Below are 17,512 nucleotides of genomic sequence, written 5' to 3'. Positions count from 1 at the left end.
AGCTCTTGTAGCTCAGCTGTACTATTTCCCCTTATAGGTAGGCTCAAGAATTTTTGTCTGTCTGAGTCAGTACCACTATGAATGAGCCTGCTCTCAAGACTTTTAAAGAAGGAATTTCAAGAGCTATTCCCTGCTGTCTCTTTGTCTGTTTAAAAAAATGAAGCTTTCTAGACTGTAGCAAAGTTTTCTTTCTCTTGAAGCAATATTCCCAATGTCCTCAAAAGACAGACACTGATTTCTGTTCTTGATTCTTCACGGTGATGAAAAGAACATAAGGTTTTATCCATTCCATCCTCCATCTCTCAGTATGCAAAACGTACTTCAGAATGGAGACGTTGAACCAAGAAACAGACTCTCCTCCTACTCTCCGTCACTCAAGCTGTCTTATGCTTCACAAATCTCAAGAAGGCTTATCTTCATGTGCCAGGAATTCCATGCCACCAACATTTCCCACACTTCACAATTGGGAATCACTTCTCAGTTCCACACAGTACCATTTGACTTATCTCGTGCTCCTCCATTGATCATAAAAGTTGTTGGTCATCCCAGTAGCCAGCCTGAGATGTGGGCTTCCAGGTCTACTGCTAGCTGTATGACCTACTGATGAAGGTACAATCCTATGTGGTGACAATTTGCCATGCCCTCTGACCCTACGTGTTCCTGGGACATTGTGGATTCATAATGAACTATAGAATAGCTGAAACTGTTGTTTAGGCTTGGAAGGATTAGCTTTCTATCAGTAAACGACTGTAAACTTTGATTTCACCATACACATACAAGGACTGAGTGGACTTGTAGGCTCTGAAATTTTACATTCTTTTGCTGTTGAGTGCAGTTTTGTAACCAAAAAAAAATCTACATTGGTAAGTTGCAGTTTCACAACAAAGAGATTGCACTACAGTATTGTATGAGATGAATTGAAAAATACTATTTCTTTTGTTTATCATTTTTACAGTGCAAATATTTGTAATAAAAATATACACTTTGATTTCAATTATAACACTCAATACAATATATACGAAAATATAGAAAAACATCCAACATATTTAATAAATTTCAATTAGTATTCTATTGTTTAGCAGCGCAATTAAAACTGCGATTAATTGCGATTAATTTTTTTAATCTCAATTCATTTTTTTGAGTTAATCGCTCATGAGTTAACCGCTTTTTACCTGCTGCTTCTATAGACTTTCCATTTTTTGGAAGATGCACCACATTCAAGAAACTCCTTCACATTCTCTCATTGCCTAGAAAAACAATGTAGTATTTCTAACTTCTACTAAAATTGTATTTTCTGACTCTGAAGTTTGCCCATTTTTATCCATCATGTTGACTGAGAGGATTAATAACCTTTGTGGCCATTTCCATAAAACAGTATTAAATTTAAACTTTCCCAGTTACAGCAGTTCTGAGGTGTGCAGTGGACTCTGCTAACACAGAATTTCTCTTGGGAGAAAATACCTTGTCCTCTTTTTGTCAAGATCCCCCTTTCATTTTGAAAAAAACTATGTACTCTCGGTCTGGTAAGGACAGTAAACATTCTACTTGCATAGAACTAAACTGTGGAAGAAATCTGATGCTCTGTCGGTACTACACAGGGAACCTAGAGGATTTGGATACTGAAGCACTACTTTCTGCCTTCAGGCTTATAAGTAGGGCCCTACCAAATTCACGGCCATGAAAAACGCATCACGAACTGTGAAATGTGGTCTTTTGTGTGTTTTTACCCTGTACTATACAGATTTCATAGGGAGAGAAGTGTTTTTCAAATAGGGGGTCCTGACCCAAAAGGGAGTTGCAGGGGGTTGCAAGGTTATTTTGGGGAGGGGGGAGTCACGGTATTACCACCCTTACTTCTATGCTGCCTTCAGAGCTGGGTGGCCAGGGAGCAGCGGCTGTTCGCCGGGTGCCCAGCTCTGAAGGTGGTGCCCTGCCAGTAGCAGTGCAGAAGTAAGGGTGGCAATGCCATACCATACCATGCCATCCTTACTTCTGCACTGCTGCCTTCAGAGCTGGGTGGCTGGAAAGTGGTGGCTGCTGACTGAGGGGCCCAGCTCTGCAGGCAGCAGTGCAGAAGTAAGGGTGGCAATACCATACCGTGTCATCCTTACTTCTGAGCTGCTGCTCGCGGTGGCTCTGCCTTCAGAGTTGGGCTCCTGGCCAGCAGTAGCCACTCTCCAGCTGCCCAGCTTTGAAGGCAGTGCCACCAGCAGCAGTGCAGAAGTAAGGGTAGCTGTACTGTGCCTGCCCCCGCATCTCCTCCCCCCACAATAACCTTGCAACCCCTCCACAATTCCTTTTTGGGTCAGGACCCGTACAATTCCAACACTGTGAAATTTCAGATTTAAATAGCTGAAATCGTGAAAATTATTATTTTTAAAATCCTATGACCATGAAATTGACCAAAATGGACCGTGAATTTGGCAGGGTCCTACTTATAAGGCAACAAATCAAGAACTTCCCATAAACATAGTTATTCACTCCACCAGGAGTACAGTGCTGAGTAGTAGTTGTGGTTTTATTTGCCTATTAAATTTAAATGTTTATTGGAAGGAATAATCTCCCCTAAACTGAAGCCTAATAAGGTAGTTAGTAAGTTCAATTCCAAAAGCAGAGCTAGAATGGACTGTTCATATTACTAGAACACTGAAATTAAATGACCACCTCTTTAATTTATGTGCATATTAGCAGAAAATTAAATAAGTATAATTAAAAAGACTAATCCCTCATGCTCTGTCATATATATTTGCTATCTCACGTTTCCTTCTTTGCCTTTCTGGCCTGCCTCATGGTTTCACTAAGGCTCGGCACTTTATTTTTAAGCAATTTATACTGCAAAGTGTAACTTATATATTAGAATACTGATATCTGTTCCACCTATAGAATGTATGTATACGTGCATGTATATGTATCTGTGTGTGCATATCTATATAATGTAAAAATGGCATAAAAGTAAGCCAGTTACAGAATTGCAGGTCAGAAGACTATATTCCTCAAATTCGGAGCTTAGTAGAAAGCAGGAAGACGTTTGACTACTGTGAAAATTTGTGAAACAATGTATTTTGTTAAAGATGAAAAGGCATTTATATGTAAATATTTAGGTAGTCAGTTAGGATTGTTTGTACAGTCTCTGAACTAATAGGAAGAACCTTTTTCCTTTATAAAATAAGTGAGGCATAGTCCATAAACCTGGCCATTTACATATCTGAATAAGTGGTATTTTTGAACTTATACATACATTAGATGGTAATGGTTTCAGTAATATTATATTGAAGGAAAATTTCTTCAGAAGCTTTCCATAGCTTTCTCAAGAATAAATCATAAATAGCAATACAATTGTGTAATATTTGGTGATCTAGAAAATATTCCATAAACATACTCTAAATATCTTAATATACACAACTTATTCTGTTGTTTGGTATGAAATTAACATGAAATACTGTTTGTTGTTAGAAATAGTATGCAGTGTGGCCTGTGTAAATTACTTTTAAGACTTGGCTAAGTTAGCCAAGAAATTCATGAGTAGAATGGTGTTAACCCAACTCTGTGTCTTATTTAGACAAGGGCTTAGTGATTTAGGTGTGAAAGGCACCCCCCTTCAGTAAAAAGCAATTATTTGGAAGGCTGGTGCTCCGTTTTAAGTAAATAGACTTTCTTTATCTTTATCACTTAAGAAAAGTCTATCAAGTACTGATACTTTGTGACATTATTATAGTTTGTAAATCAATTTTGTTCACAATTGCTTCAAGATTAGATTTTTTTTAAAAAAAAGCCTTTACTGTAATTTGGCAGCTCATTTTTTTTTCTCTTCTGTCATGCATGGGGTTTAACTTTCAAGCTTTAGCTTATTTCCTTTGTGTAAGTAACCAGACTTAAAACTAGTTCACTAACTTTAAGGACTGTAATCTTTAAAGCTGGCTGGCCTGGTTGCCAAATTTGAGTTTTGAACTGAGTCTTTTGCCCCTGGTTTGGCAGGAGTAGAGTGCTACAGATATCCTATGTAAATTACTTGGGGTGGATTTAAAAAGCAATCTCTGGAAAAAGTCCCAGGATGACTGAAATGTCAGGTTATCATATGCTTTGCTGTCTTTTTGAAGAATAAACAAAAGATGCCACAGAATCTGAAGTTGATTAACCCAAACACTGGGATTTTAAGTTTGCCTGATGATTTTGATTCTGTTGGAATGTAAGTAGTTAAATTAAGTAGTACTGCTTATCTCTGGAGGTACCTGGTTAAAAATAATTACAGCTGCTTGTAATAAGAATAATTACCTCTCTACTTCATGCTTGTGATAATTTACATTGTTAGAAGAGGGTGGCTTTGCTGCCCCAGTGACTTCTTCTGTTTGATTAGGATTTTTGCATTGGTGACTCTGAGGGCTTTTGTCTTCATGAATAGTAATGCCCACTCGCCTTTTAATATCTAAAACCCATTTGTCCATATGGCTGAATAGAACAGATTATAACTTGTGAAAAGTTATTTATTCACAAGTTAAGGTTAAGAGAAACCCGAGAAAAGTTTCATTTCAACAGCAAGAACTTTGTCCTGTGTACAGTATCTGGCAGCGTAACCTCAATGGCAATCTATTCCAGTTGTTGGGAAAGCATCCAAAGAGCGACATAGGAAATGGATGTTAACATTCCCAGCAAGTGAAGAGATATGGTGAAGACAGAGGATTCAGTTGTAGGTGTTGCTGAGCTGGATGTGAATGATTCATATTTGTATAAGGAGTTTGGAAATGAAGAAGATATAAAAATTGAGGATGATTATCAGCCTTTCAGTAATTTGGGATGCCCTTCTCTGACCTACATCAGTTGAAAGAAATAGATTATTATTAGCACATGCTAAGAAAAAAAAGTTCTGTGAAGGAGCATTTACTAGGACGGACAAGACTACAAACACATCACATCTACAGGGAAGAAATAAGAGTAATTTAACTTTTACAAATCTTAGAAGTTTTGGTTTTTTTAAAAGTTGCGTTTGGAGAAGCAAAAACCTTCCATAGCAGTTTTTCAGTGAATTATAATTTGCCATTCCTGGCAACGTACAGCTCATTTGAATAACATTTCACAAGTTATGAGCTTCCCTTAAAATAGCTTTATTTTAAGATATTTCTGGTAATAATAAATTATTGGTCTTGCAAGCAACTGTTTTTCATTGTGGACTAATTGCTTCATTAATTTCATGTTGGGCCTTGCATGCTTGTACTGTACTGTGTGGATGCATGCAAGATATCCATTCTTATGCAGGGCATTGGGTACGGAGGTGGAAGATGTGTGTCACTAGAGTCTGAATAGTGCTGGATATAGATCAGTGCATGCAGAGGGACAAATAAATAAAAATACTTCTGTCCCTTGATGCATACGTGGCGCCTACTGACTTCAACACTTCAAATGCCTTCTGGGCATTTACGCAGAATTTTGCGCTTTATTAGTGTTTTTTTTATAATATAAGCAAATCTTTTGGTATTCTTGTTGTGCTCATCCACTTTACTTTAAGGATCGCCTCACAGTGACTCAAGTTTGGTGTGTTAATAGTTAACCTTACAGTGGCTTTTTCTAGAAATATAAGCGATAAACAGATTCAGTATCCTCACACACAAAGGAATCTTTTGTAATTGTGTTCATATGTGCACATAAAATATTAATAATTGGTGTTTTCTGAAATGCTACAAACTAGTAGCCCATTTACCAAGTGAAGAATATAAGGTATTAGAATCACTTCATTATATTTTAAGAATATCTGATGTGCCTGCAGCTCAGTCAAAATAGTGAACTTGCACAGAGGCATCTGTTGAGTTGAATAGAGTATAGCAAAAACTGGAGGATTCCTTGTGACTATTAGATTTTGACTTATGCCCAATTGAAATTGGCTTATTCTTGTATTATGACTGGCTGTGCAGTTTCCTCTCACATCTGTAACATATTACTCTAGTTTTTCTTTGGCACACACTCCACACTGAATTAATTTGTGGACACAGTGTTACATATTCCAGTCATTTCTTTTGACAATTCCTAAAGGTTCTGATGTTCACCATAAAGAGATTGTGAGAAGAAAACTTACATGTGTTAGAGGAAAAAGCGTGGGGGTTCTGCCTGACTACTTACTGGTGGGCCTTCTTATAATAACTTCTGCAAACTATATTTTTCTCTGTCATGTCACAGAAAATTCTGTTGACTAGTCATAATAGCTGGAGAAAGAAATTGAGTCTTATCAACCCTTCTGTTTCAAAGACACAGCTTATCTGCAGCTTGGATCTTGAAGACATTTCCTCAGTGTTATGCTAATGTTATCAACTGAGATACACTATATTAGAGATCATGTGTTTGTCCTTTTTTTTTTTTTTTTTTTTTTAAAAAGGACATATGTTCTGCAATAGTGATCTGAAAGCATTATAAATAGTGCATATGACACCAGTGTGGTTGAGCAGCTCTCTATCTTGTATAAGATGTAGTGTATATTTGTGTAAGGTATGCAGCAATGAGATGTAGCTGTGGAACAGACCAGAATGAAGGCCATAATAGTGCTATAGCTAAGCTGCGAATGGATGGTGTTGGTGACCACAGAAGCGTTTTGCAGTGTGTATTTTGGCTTGTGTTCTTTGCTCTAACTTTTAAATTGGAAAAAAAAAAATTCCATCTTGGTTCTTGTATTATAAGTGGTCACCCATGAGAGAAGGGTTTCCTTGAAGAGAACCCACAAATCTCCCCTGTGACTCCTTTGGTAGAGTCTTTATAGTCTGTGTGTGTGTGTGTGTTAATTTTCTTTGAGCTTTTTAGATATAGGATACTCCACTGCCTCCATGCTCTCATTTCTCTACAGAAATGTCTGTATGGTTTGAAAAAAATTAACACTGATTAATAATAGGAATATTGAGCTATTCACCACTGGAGTATAAGTTTGTTAATTACTATAAGTTGCCATCTGGTGACTGTTTAGTGACCTATATTAAATGAGTTTGCTCTCTAGTTCCTACTTGGAGTCAGCAGTGTGATTTTTTGCTTTTCTAAAATAGTTTCTTTAAATGTTTGTAAACACCTGATTTTTAAAAAGGTGAAAAGGCTTTGTTATAGGTATGCTTTACAAGACAAATTCTACAATGGAATTTGCAGAAGTTTATAAAATAAAATTAAACAAAATCAATTTTCTTTTACATGTAAATTGCTGCCCTGCTGTTTTGTATTGGAACAGTTGTTTTCTGAAATTGCTGCAGGTACAGCCCCAGTTTGTGGATTTTATTATGGAGATGTTTATCCAGAAAACAATCCATCTCAAAGTGGAAGACTCAGTATATTTCTGAAAGTTTCAGAAATATCAGGTGCCAATTCTCTTCTTAACTTCTTTAATATTCTGCTGAATATTAGTTTCTTGGAAATCTTAACAGTGACAGTGATCACACAGTTAAAATATTGCATAGTAACAGATTTAATTTAAGAAAATGAAATGATTCCATTTAAAGTAAAACATGACACCCTTCTCTAATGACCCCACATGACTGAAGAAGTGGTTTTGACTGGCATTTGAAGGAGATTCCCAAATCTCCTTGCTTAGTAGTTTGCCATTATACAGGGTCTTGATCAAGACACACAGGTGAATGAACCACAGACACACAGGATGGATTTAGGAGGCAGGCTACAACTTTATTACTAGTGGGGAATGTCACTATGTGCCCATATCCCGCTCTCACACACCAGGCATTTAACTGGTTCCATTGTGGAATTACACGGCTCCCACCATATTACCAATAGCTGGGGGTAGACCTGCCTAGACCAGTCTCTAGAACTTAGTTTGTTTCTGAACCCTGTCTGCCTCCCCTTGTGTAAAGGAAGGTGCGTGGGCAGAGGTTACCAAGGGGTGAGGGCAGCTCAATCCACAAAGACTTCAGGTTTCCCCTTCTTCTAAGTCTCATCAGCTAAATCCCAGGTCTCATTTACCTTGGGAGCTGACCCTTCTAGCTTATCTGCACTGGACACTACCACAAATTGCGACAAACTAAGCAGTCTTACCTTTCCTAATATTAAAATTTAAAGTCTTAATGCCTACAGCCCAGCTGTGCCTCCATGAAGCTGAAGGGAAGGTGAAAAAACCCACCAGAACTGTCAAATTTGTCCAACAGGAAAAATTCCTTCCTGATCCCAAAAGAGCTGATAAATCACATCTGCAGTGTCCTAAACACAGCTCCAATAGTACAACTAAGATGACAGCGGGCTGAGCAGCTACCAGAAGGAAGAGGCTTTTGAAAAGTCTGAGAGTTTGGCTCCCTCCTTGTTCCCTACATATTTAATTCGCTGTCCCAATCACCCACCCCAGCCAATAGAAAGGTGGCTGAGCGGGGGAGGGAGGTTATATGAGGTGAATTGAGTTATGATGGCGTCACAATTCTATTGTACACAACATTGCGTTTAAGTACATCATTTTGGTCGTCTCCCGAAAATTCATAAACTGCAGAAGAGGACTGAAATCTAACGTGATTTAGACTCGGCTGACAGCATAAAGTAAACAATCTTTTTCTCATCACAACTGTAGAACATAATTTCCACAGTTTTACATTGACAAAGTAAGTGGTATGTTTTACTTCAGAACATACTTCCTTCCCATTCTAAGCAGAGTAGTGGATCCTATGATGAGAACAGGTGAAATTAGTTCCTTGCCTATCATTTTAACTTTTTGAAAGCGGGATCCACTACTCGGGACAGAGTTGCACTTTTCAGGTTTTGTATTTATAGCTGTCTCAAATTAAATGGCAAGGAGAGATGTTTTTTCTAGCACTCTTTTCTATGTCTAATTTAGCTGATGGATAAAAATAAGACCATGTTACTCTCTAGTCTTGTTTATTTTCTATCGCTCTCAGATTGTCTGCTGCAAACCTGTTGGTAGAGCTGTTGGCTTGCCAGCAGGGGAAGTTGACAGTGTCTGGAGAGTTGGTGAAAGGAGGTCTTAGGACCTGTCCCTAAGATAATGGAAAGGGCAAATACCCAAAAGTAATAGCTAGAGCACTAGTGTTAGGTTATAAATAGGTAAGAGAACTAAGTTTGAATGCCTTCATTTATTGCTACTTGCCCTAATACCTACTGCAACATACAGACATTTGGCCACATCTTTGTTTTAAATCCCTGTTAGTGGTATGAGAAAACCTGTTAGAAAACCCTGTTAGAGGGTGAGAAAACCTGGATTTGTGCTGGAAATGGCCCACCTGATGATCACTTTAGATAAGCTATTACCAGCAGGACAGCGGGGTGGGAGGAGGTATTGTTTCATATTCTCTGTGTATATATAAAGTCTGCTGCAGTTTCCACGGTATGCATCCGATGAAGTGAGCTGTAGCTCACGAAAGCTTATGCTCAAATAAATTGGTTAGTCTCTAAGGTGCCACAAGTACTCCTTTTCTTTTTGCGAATACAGACTAACACGGCTGTTACTCTGAAACCTGTTAGTGGTATAATATTTATTAAATCTGCCACGGGTTCTATCACATTCTGTGCTTTCTTGTATCGTGTGCGTTTGTGTGCACACATTCATCCACCCAGCCAACCCCATAGCTGAATGACTTATTTCCATATAGCATCACAATAGGGTCAGAGTGAAACTTATGAAGAGTGGGCACTTTTATTTCACATTTTTGCTAATGAACCTTGGAAAGTATTACTGTGGACCACATACCTGCTTGTGCTGGGTGCTTCTTTTGGTTTTACAAAAGGTAGATCGTGCCAAACCAACCTGATTTCCTTCTTTGAGAGAGTAACAGATTTTTTAGATAAAGGAAACGCAGTGGATCTAATTTATTTAGATTTTAGTAAGGCGTTTGATACTGTGCCACATGGGGAATTATTAGTTAAATTGGATAAGATGGGCATCAATAGGAAAATTGAAAGGTGGATAGGGAATTGGTTAAAGGGGAGACTACAACGGGTCCTACTGAAAGGTGAACTGTCAAGTTGGAGGGAGGTTACCAGTGGAGTTCCTCAAGGATCAGTTTTGGGACCAATCTTATTTAATCTTTTTATTACTGACCTGGGCACAAAAAGTGGGAGTGTGCTAATAAAGTTTGCAGATGATACAAAGCTGGGAGGTATTGCTAATTTAGAGAAGGACAGGGATACCCTACAGGAGGATCTGGATGACCTTGTAAACTGGAGTAATAGGAATAGGATGAAATTTAATAGTGAGAAGTGTAAGGTCATGCATTTAGGGATTAATAACAAGAATTTTAGTTATAAGCTAGGGACGCATCAACTAGAAGTAACGGAGGAGGAAAAGGACCTTGGAGTATTGGTTGATCATAGGTTGACTATGAGCTGCCAATGTGATATGGCTGTGAAAAAAGCTAATGTCGTCTTGGGATGCATCAGGAGAGGTATTTCCAGTAGGGATAAGGAGGTTTTAGTACCGTTATATAAGGCACTGGTGAGACCTCACCTGGAATACTGTGTGCAGTTCTGGTCTCCCATGTTTAAGAAGGATGAATTCAAACTGGAACAGGTACAGAGAAGGGCTACTAGGATGATCCGAGGAATGGAAAACTTGTCTTATGAAAGGAGACTCAGGGAGCTTGGCTTGTTTAGCCTAACTAAAAGAAGGTTGAGGGGAGATATGATTGCTCTCTATAAATATATCAGAGGGATAAATACCAGAGAGGGAGAGGAATTATTTAAACTCAATACCAATGTGGACACAAGAACAAATGGATATAAACTGGCCACTAGGAAATTTAGATTAGAAATTAGACGAAGGTTTCTAACCATCAGAGGAGTGAAGTTTTGGAATAGCCTTCCGAGGGAAGTAGTGGGGGCAAAAGATCTATCTTGCTTTAAGATTAAACTCGATAAGTTTATGGAGGAGATGGTATGATGGGATAACATGGTTTTGGTAATTAAATATTCATGGTAAATAGGCCCAATGGCCTGTGATGGGTTTTTAGATGGGGTAAGATCCAAGTTACCGGGAAAGAATTTTCTGTAGTATCTGGCTGATGAATCTTGCCCATATGCTCAGGGTTTAGCTGATCGCCATATTTGGGGTCGGGAAGGAATTTTCCTCCAGGGCAGATTGGAAGGCCCTGGAGGTTTTTCGCCTTCCTCTGTAGCATGGGGCACGGGTCACTTGCTGGAGGATTCTCTGCTCCTTGAGGTCTTCAAACTACAATTTGAGGACTTCAATAGCACAGATATAGGTGTGAGGTCTTTTTTAGGAGTGGTGGGTGAAATTCTGTGGCCTGCATTGTGCAGGAGGTCAGACTAGATGATCATAATGGTCCCTTCTGACCTAAATATCTATGAATCTATGAATCTTCTCTGTGGTTGCAGAGGAAAAGAAAAGAGGGATACTGAAAAGAAAAAGAGATTCAAACACAGTGACAATCTTAGTTATCAAACCTATGCTCCCATGGCAGGTGCAAGATAGCCTTACTCTTCATACAAGTTCTTACCACTATTTCAAGTCTTCATGCTTACAACCCAACTGTGTCTCCATGAAGCTGAAAGAAAGACACACCCCCTTCCCTCCAGCATCTGGCAAGTTGGTCCATCAAGAAAAATTCATTTCTATCCCCCGACAGGTGATAGATGGCTCATTATTTATTGCTCATTAATCAGTGAGAACTTCTGCTTTCTCTAAGTCTGCGAGAGAAAGGGTAGCTACCAAACATTGGTTTCTGATCTGCTTGTGAAAAGGGTTTCTAGTGAATTGTTGCTCAATGTGGCATGTGTACAACTCAGAGTAAATGCACTCACCTAAAAAACGGTCCCTACGCTGCTGTCTCTTGTTCTACTTAAGAATAGTGAGCTCTGATTTCCGTGCATAATAAGTAAGGCTACGATTTAGTCATGGGTACTTTTAGTAAAAGTCATGGACAGGTCACAGGCAATAAAAATTCACTTATACTATAAATACCTCTGACTAAACCTTGGGCAAGGGTGGGGGGTGGAGGTCACTGATGGGGAGGCGCCCCAGGAGGGTCGCTGCTGGGAGGGGTACTCAGGCGGAAGGCCCCGTAGCATAAAGTGCTGGGGGCTGCTGACAACAGCTGCTTTGGCCACCCCAGGGGCTGCCGACAGTGGCTGCCCCTGGGACCATTGCTCAGGCAGTCCCCAGGGCCAGCCGCACTGGTGCAGTTGGCCCTGGAGCTGCTCCAGCAGCAGCTAGTGTGGCTGGCTGTGGGGCCGCCCGAGCAGTTGGCTGCAGAGCTGTTCCAGCTTGGGCAGCCTGGGGTCAGCCACACTGGCCTCTGCAGAAGTCTCAGAGGTCATGGAAAGTCATGGAATCCATGACTTCTGCGACCTCTGTAACAAACACGGAGCCCTAATAATAAGTATTATAAATCAAACTACTGATCGTTGAAGCAGGTGGTCTTCTCAACAGTAATTCATGTCTATGCAGCAGTAGCTGTTCCTAATTTTCTTTTACCTTGTGCCAGAATAACTTTTGCTTTGGTGTGCTGTTGATAGAATATATACAGCTGTTTATAGTATGGGTTAGATTTGTCTTTTTCACTGCTAAAGACGTGCACACCCAAAAGTGTGGATTTTTTTTTTGACTTGACATAATTCATGGTATAAAAGGTTTTTCATCCCCACTCCATTTCAAAAAACCAAGATGTCAATCTTTCCTTGATTCATGTGTTTCAGTCAAAGCTTTAGCCCTTTGTTTGCTTTACGTATGCTTAACCTGCTTTTTCCCATCTGCCTAACTTATGAATAGGTATGGATGAAGAATAAGGGAAATAATATTTTTATAAAAATTATGCAAATTATTAAATAAATTATTTCGCTACAACTACAGCTCACTCCCGCTTTCTTAAAAACTACTGATGGTGCAGTATGCTGACATGTAAGAAGCAGAGAAATTATAAAGAAGAAAGGTGGGCCAAACCCAGATGCTATATGTTGCACATTCTGGCCAAGACTCTTGTAGAACCGTCTGGAGGTGCAGTACCAGAGGTGCAGCTGAGAGTGACAGGCAAAGATTGTTTAAAGCCCTCTGAATTTTCTGGGCTTCTCTGGAGCCAAAATGGCACCGGATGTAACTTAGCATCTTGGCAGCCATTCTAAGTTATGGCATCTTCCTCAGGTCTGCATCTGGTTTGCTGCACAAGCCAGAATGGCCCTATATTGGGGCTTGCAGGGGCCAGAGCAGGGCTAACTTTGGCTGCACAATCCTATACCTGTGTTGGGTGAATGTCATCTGGCCCTGTTAGCGTCTGCTAGGATGGAATGGAGAATCTCAACCATTTTTATATCTAAGAAAAATTGGTGCATAAATTCGATGCTTCTAGAAAAGCTTAGCCCCTACCTCTCCTTACCATGATGAGTAGTTAACTGACTGCTCAGCTACCTCAGAAAGGAATATCTAATTTTTTCCTTTCAAGTTTTTTTCAATAAATCTTTTAAAGAACTTTACAAGGAAACTGTTAATGTTAGAGCTCCATCCTGTTTCCAAATATGAGCTTACATCTGGCTATTTTAAAAAAATTGCCAAGTTTTATGTGAAATTCAAATATACTGTTGTAAAACCCACCCAGTAGCCAGTGTGTACTTTTATATTTTGCACACTGTTTAAGTAGAATACTGTTCATGCAATTCTCCTGTTCTGTGAGGATTGAATGTTTTCTGCCATCTCCGTGGGAGAGGTTAGAGGAGGTGAGGGGCCATTTGGATGAGAAAATTGAACAAGTTTATAATAGATAGTTTTAAGGTCTTTAACCAAACCTCTAGGGGGAGAGAAAATGATATCTAGATAAGCTTCCTGACTTAAGAAGGTAACTTTGTTCAGGGCAACAGGTTCTGCATAAACTAACTTTTTAAAAATTAATACTTACAAGTGTTGTTTAAATCTTGCAGCTCTAGTTCCTTTTCGGCACTACCGCTTCAAGTGTTGAAATACAGGATTCATCCTGTTTTATTGGCTGCCTGGCTTGTAGAGTGTATGTATTAATATGAAAGAGCTTAATATATAAAAACCCTCCCAAATTCCTAATCTTTAAAAACTCCAAATCTCCTCTTGCATCATATTTTGGACTATGTTGGAATATTGGTGCTTTTTGTGTAACATCACATGGGCATTTTGGTTTAGATTATCTGTTTTGTGGATAAGAATTCACATGATCGGAAACTGACTGTTCATGACAGATGGGAGCAAAGAATCCCCTAGGTTATGAATCTTTAAAATGTCTGTCTGAACCAAAAGTAGTTTTTCTTCAGTATCTACATAACAAAAATGAAGTATGTAGCAAATTACAATATCACTCTTATCTGCAGTAATCTGATCTGCTGTACCCAATTATGCTTATGGAAAATTGATAATGCTGTGTGACTAGAGGCTTTGTTGCACCTTTGATTCTGCCATAATATTAAAATACTATCTGAGATGGATTTATCTTTGGTAGTATGTGAATAACTGCACAGCTGTCTTCCAGGAACCTGCTGCTGTATCTCTGTGCATGAGAATTTTATTTTGTCAAGTTTTTAACATTGTACACTGAACTGACCAAATAAAACATTGCAAAATATAACAGGGAGAGAATTATATCTGCATTAAAATCCTGACCCAACACTATTATTAATCCTGTTTCGATGGGCTCCTTTTCATTAAACAAATATTGAGTAACATAGTGGTGCTTGGACTATGTCGAGTTTTTAACTTGCAGGTTGGAATATTTAGTACCTCACATGAACTCAGTACACTGAGTTAATTAGTATTTGGGCATTTTAGAAATAACTGAGCTGATCATTTTGGCTATTAGTCTTTTCCTCTTTGTTGCTAATTTTGATTGATGTAACAAATCTCTGTATTGTTTTCATGAGCTATGTTTTCTTCTACTAAAAATTCACGTTAATATGGGACTTCATAGCCTAATGCTTCTGGGGGAGTTCAGTTTCTTTCATGGATATGAAATTAGCCAAAATGATTTCATGTTGTGGATAGGTGAATAAATTGTTCGTAGTATTAATGTGTCAACATTGTTGATGCATCACCTTCTTAGCTGCTGTCTGGAGAGATGAGCTTCATTTTAACAGCTTAACTAAAAGATAAAAATCTGAAGTAGTCTGCTGAACTTTACAATACATTTGGGATCTCATTGACCACACACTGAATTTTTGACCAATGAAGCTTTCATTAACGTTATTGTGGGAAGCTATGGTTATTGTGGGAATGGCTTCAAGAATGTGAATGAGAGCTGTGTCTATCGTGGATCACCATTGTTCTTCTATCTTTCTCCACTTCTTTTGAGATAACAACTTTTAAGGTTTTGCAACATATATAGATGATTCCTTGCTCCCTGATTATATTTTTAATAATGTCTGGGTCCTTGCATGTGTTTAACCAGTCTAGTTATATAAATAGAGTAGTGAAAGCTTCCAGCGTGCTTAGGCCATTCAAAATGAATCATATTGTTTAATGTTGCAGTCATATTTGTCGTGAATTATTTTGTAGACAGGAAACTCTGAGCTGACTCAGCTTCAGAGACCAGGCCACTGCAGTGTACTGACGTAGTAATTATTTAAGACCATTCTGCTCCTAATCTGAGCTCATGATCAGCGTAAGATACTGCAGACTTTATCTAGTTTAGACTCCCATTCAGAAAAGACAGAGAAACTGTCAATTCTGTAGAGACAAGATCCGTCTATTCAATATTAGCCATGTCAGGATAACCTGCTGCAAATTGTACTAAATTCCTCTTATTTTTTAAGTCAGTAATTAGTCATTGGTTTTAATTTTGGAGAGATTTTTGCATGACACCACATAGTAAGGAAAGACGGACTTAAAAAAGACAGTATTTGTGTAAGTGGTACTTTTTTGTGTGATGATATCTGATGTAATCATACAAATTATGTATCTTCATACTAAATATGCTTGTCTGCTCCTGACATTTCTGGATACACACACACATGCACACCCTTCACAAACATTACAGGAACTAAACATCTGCATTTGAGAATTGCAGGAATTGATGCTTTTGAAAAGCATTGTTGATCATGGAAAGCATTAGTTCCTATGTAAGCTGTTGTGAAGGTGCACCAAATGCAGTAAAAGCCATCCTTAATTCTAAACTGTAATTAAGCCCCAAAGAGTTGGAACTATTCCTTACAAATTCTATTCATACACTGATGTTTTAGTAAACTTTGGAGAATAGATTGTTTTGTGGTGAGTTTATAAATATTTAACTTCAGAAGACCAAATGAGGGCGTTTGTTACACTGAACTATTCCATTAACAGTGCTAATGGTCATGATGCTTAATCATAGTGTAGAGGTTTAAATTCCAAAAGTCTGTTTCTCTATGAAAACAGAAAAGTCTTATATTAGTATATACTTAATATATAGTGAATACGGTATATCGGACTTGCATCAAACATAATTTGTACCCTGAGAAAACTTCAAATGTAATGTAAGTTATAAGATTTTGCCATGTATTAACCTAGTGCATGTTTCTTAAATAAAAATTGCATTAAATGCCATTTACTTCTCACTCTAACAGAACAGTCAGTCAATATGTGACATTATTGTTTGTATTACCATAGTGCCTCTGGGCTCTAGTCATGGACTAGGCTGCCATTGTGCTAGGCACTGTACAAACATGTAACACAAAGATGACCCATGCCCCCGAGAGCTTCCAGGCTAAGTGTAAAACACGAAATAACAGATGGGTAGAGACAGATTGGGGAGCACAAGAAAATGCTACAATATTGGTCAGCATGATAGGCTGTGGTCTCAGTGCATCAGCAGCTTAACTGTTCTCAGGCTTTTTGTAGGCATCATGGAGTTATAAGCTGGAGAATGTATGTAAAGGTATAGAACTGGATCAGACTAACACAAATTCTCATTAATGAATTAAAATTAGAATTTTAAAATAAGAAGTGCCACAACCTGATGGATAAAAATCAATGATTTAAAAGATAAAATACAATCAGTTTTTTATAGTTTTATTTTTTTAAATAAACAATTTAAAATTACATTTGAACTTGACAATCCATGTTAAGGCTTAAATTTAGTATAATCATTAAAATTATTTAAATATAAAATATTAACAAGTACATGTTTGAACTTCATGACGAAACATCTAGAATCAGAGTTTACTGAAGTACTAAGCCAGTTACTCAGGAGTGTCCTCTTCTGGAGGTTCAGAGAGAATATTTTCTTCACTTCAGTTTATTCATATTCAGTTTCAGGTTCAATGACTACTACATTCAAAAATAACAAACCAATTGGGAGTTGAAAAAGCAGGAAAGCTTGTTTTCCTTTTCCAATCTATGAATAAAAACTAGTTGTGAGAATGAAATCTACTAGTTCTTAAAAGAAGCCTAAATTTAGGCTTCAAGGGCTATATTTAGTTGCAAATCAATGTTTTAGTGGTTACCAACCCACGGGACTCAACTTTTTTTTTTTTTTAGGAAAATAGCTAAAGTACAAATGCAAAACTTGATTACAGTAAATTATTTAAATCACGGTTTCCTGTTTGCTGATTTAAATCTTGATTAAAATAGTTGATTTAAATCAATGCTCCGTGCTCCAGGCAT

At 38.2% G+C, this 17,512-nt stretch overlaps 1 protein-coding gene across 5 annotated transcripts in view; it reads left to right on the top strand.

Annotated features, from left to right (window-relative positions):
- The window catches only part of TPST1 (tyrosylprotein sulfotransferase 1), a 63,168-nt gene that overhangs the window by 35,174 nt on the left and 10,482 nt on the right, over positions 1-17,512 (top strand). The window lies entirely within an intron of this gene.

Source organism: Lepidochelys olivacea (assembly GCF_965140295.1).
Source record: "Lepidochelys olivacea isolate rLepOli2 genome assembly, chromosome: 17".
NCBI classification, from domain to species: domain Eukaryota; kingdom Metazoa; phylum Chordata; order Testudines; family Cheloniidae; genus Lepidochelys; species Lepidochelys olivacea.
Note: the sequence above shows the minus strand (reverse complement) of the source record. Positions and strands in the feature narration are given on the sequence as shown.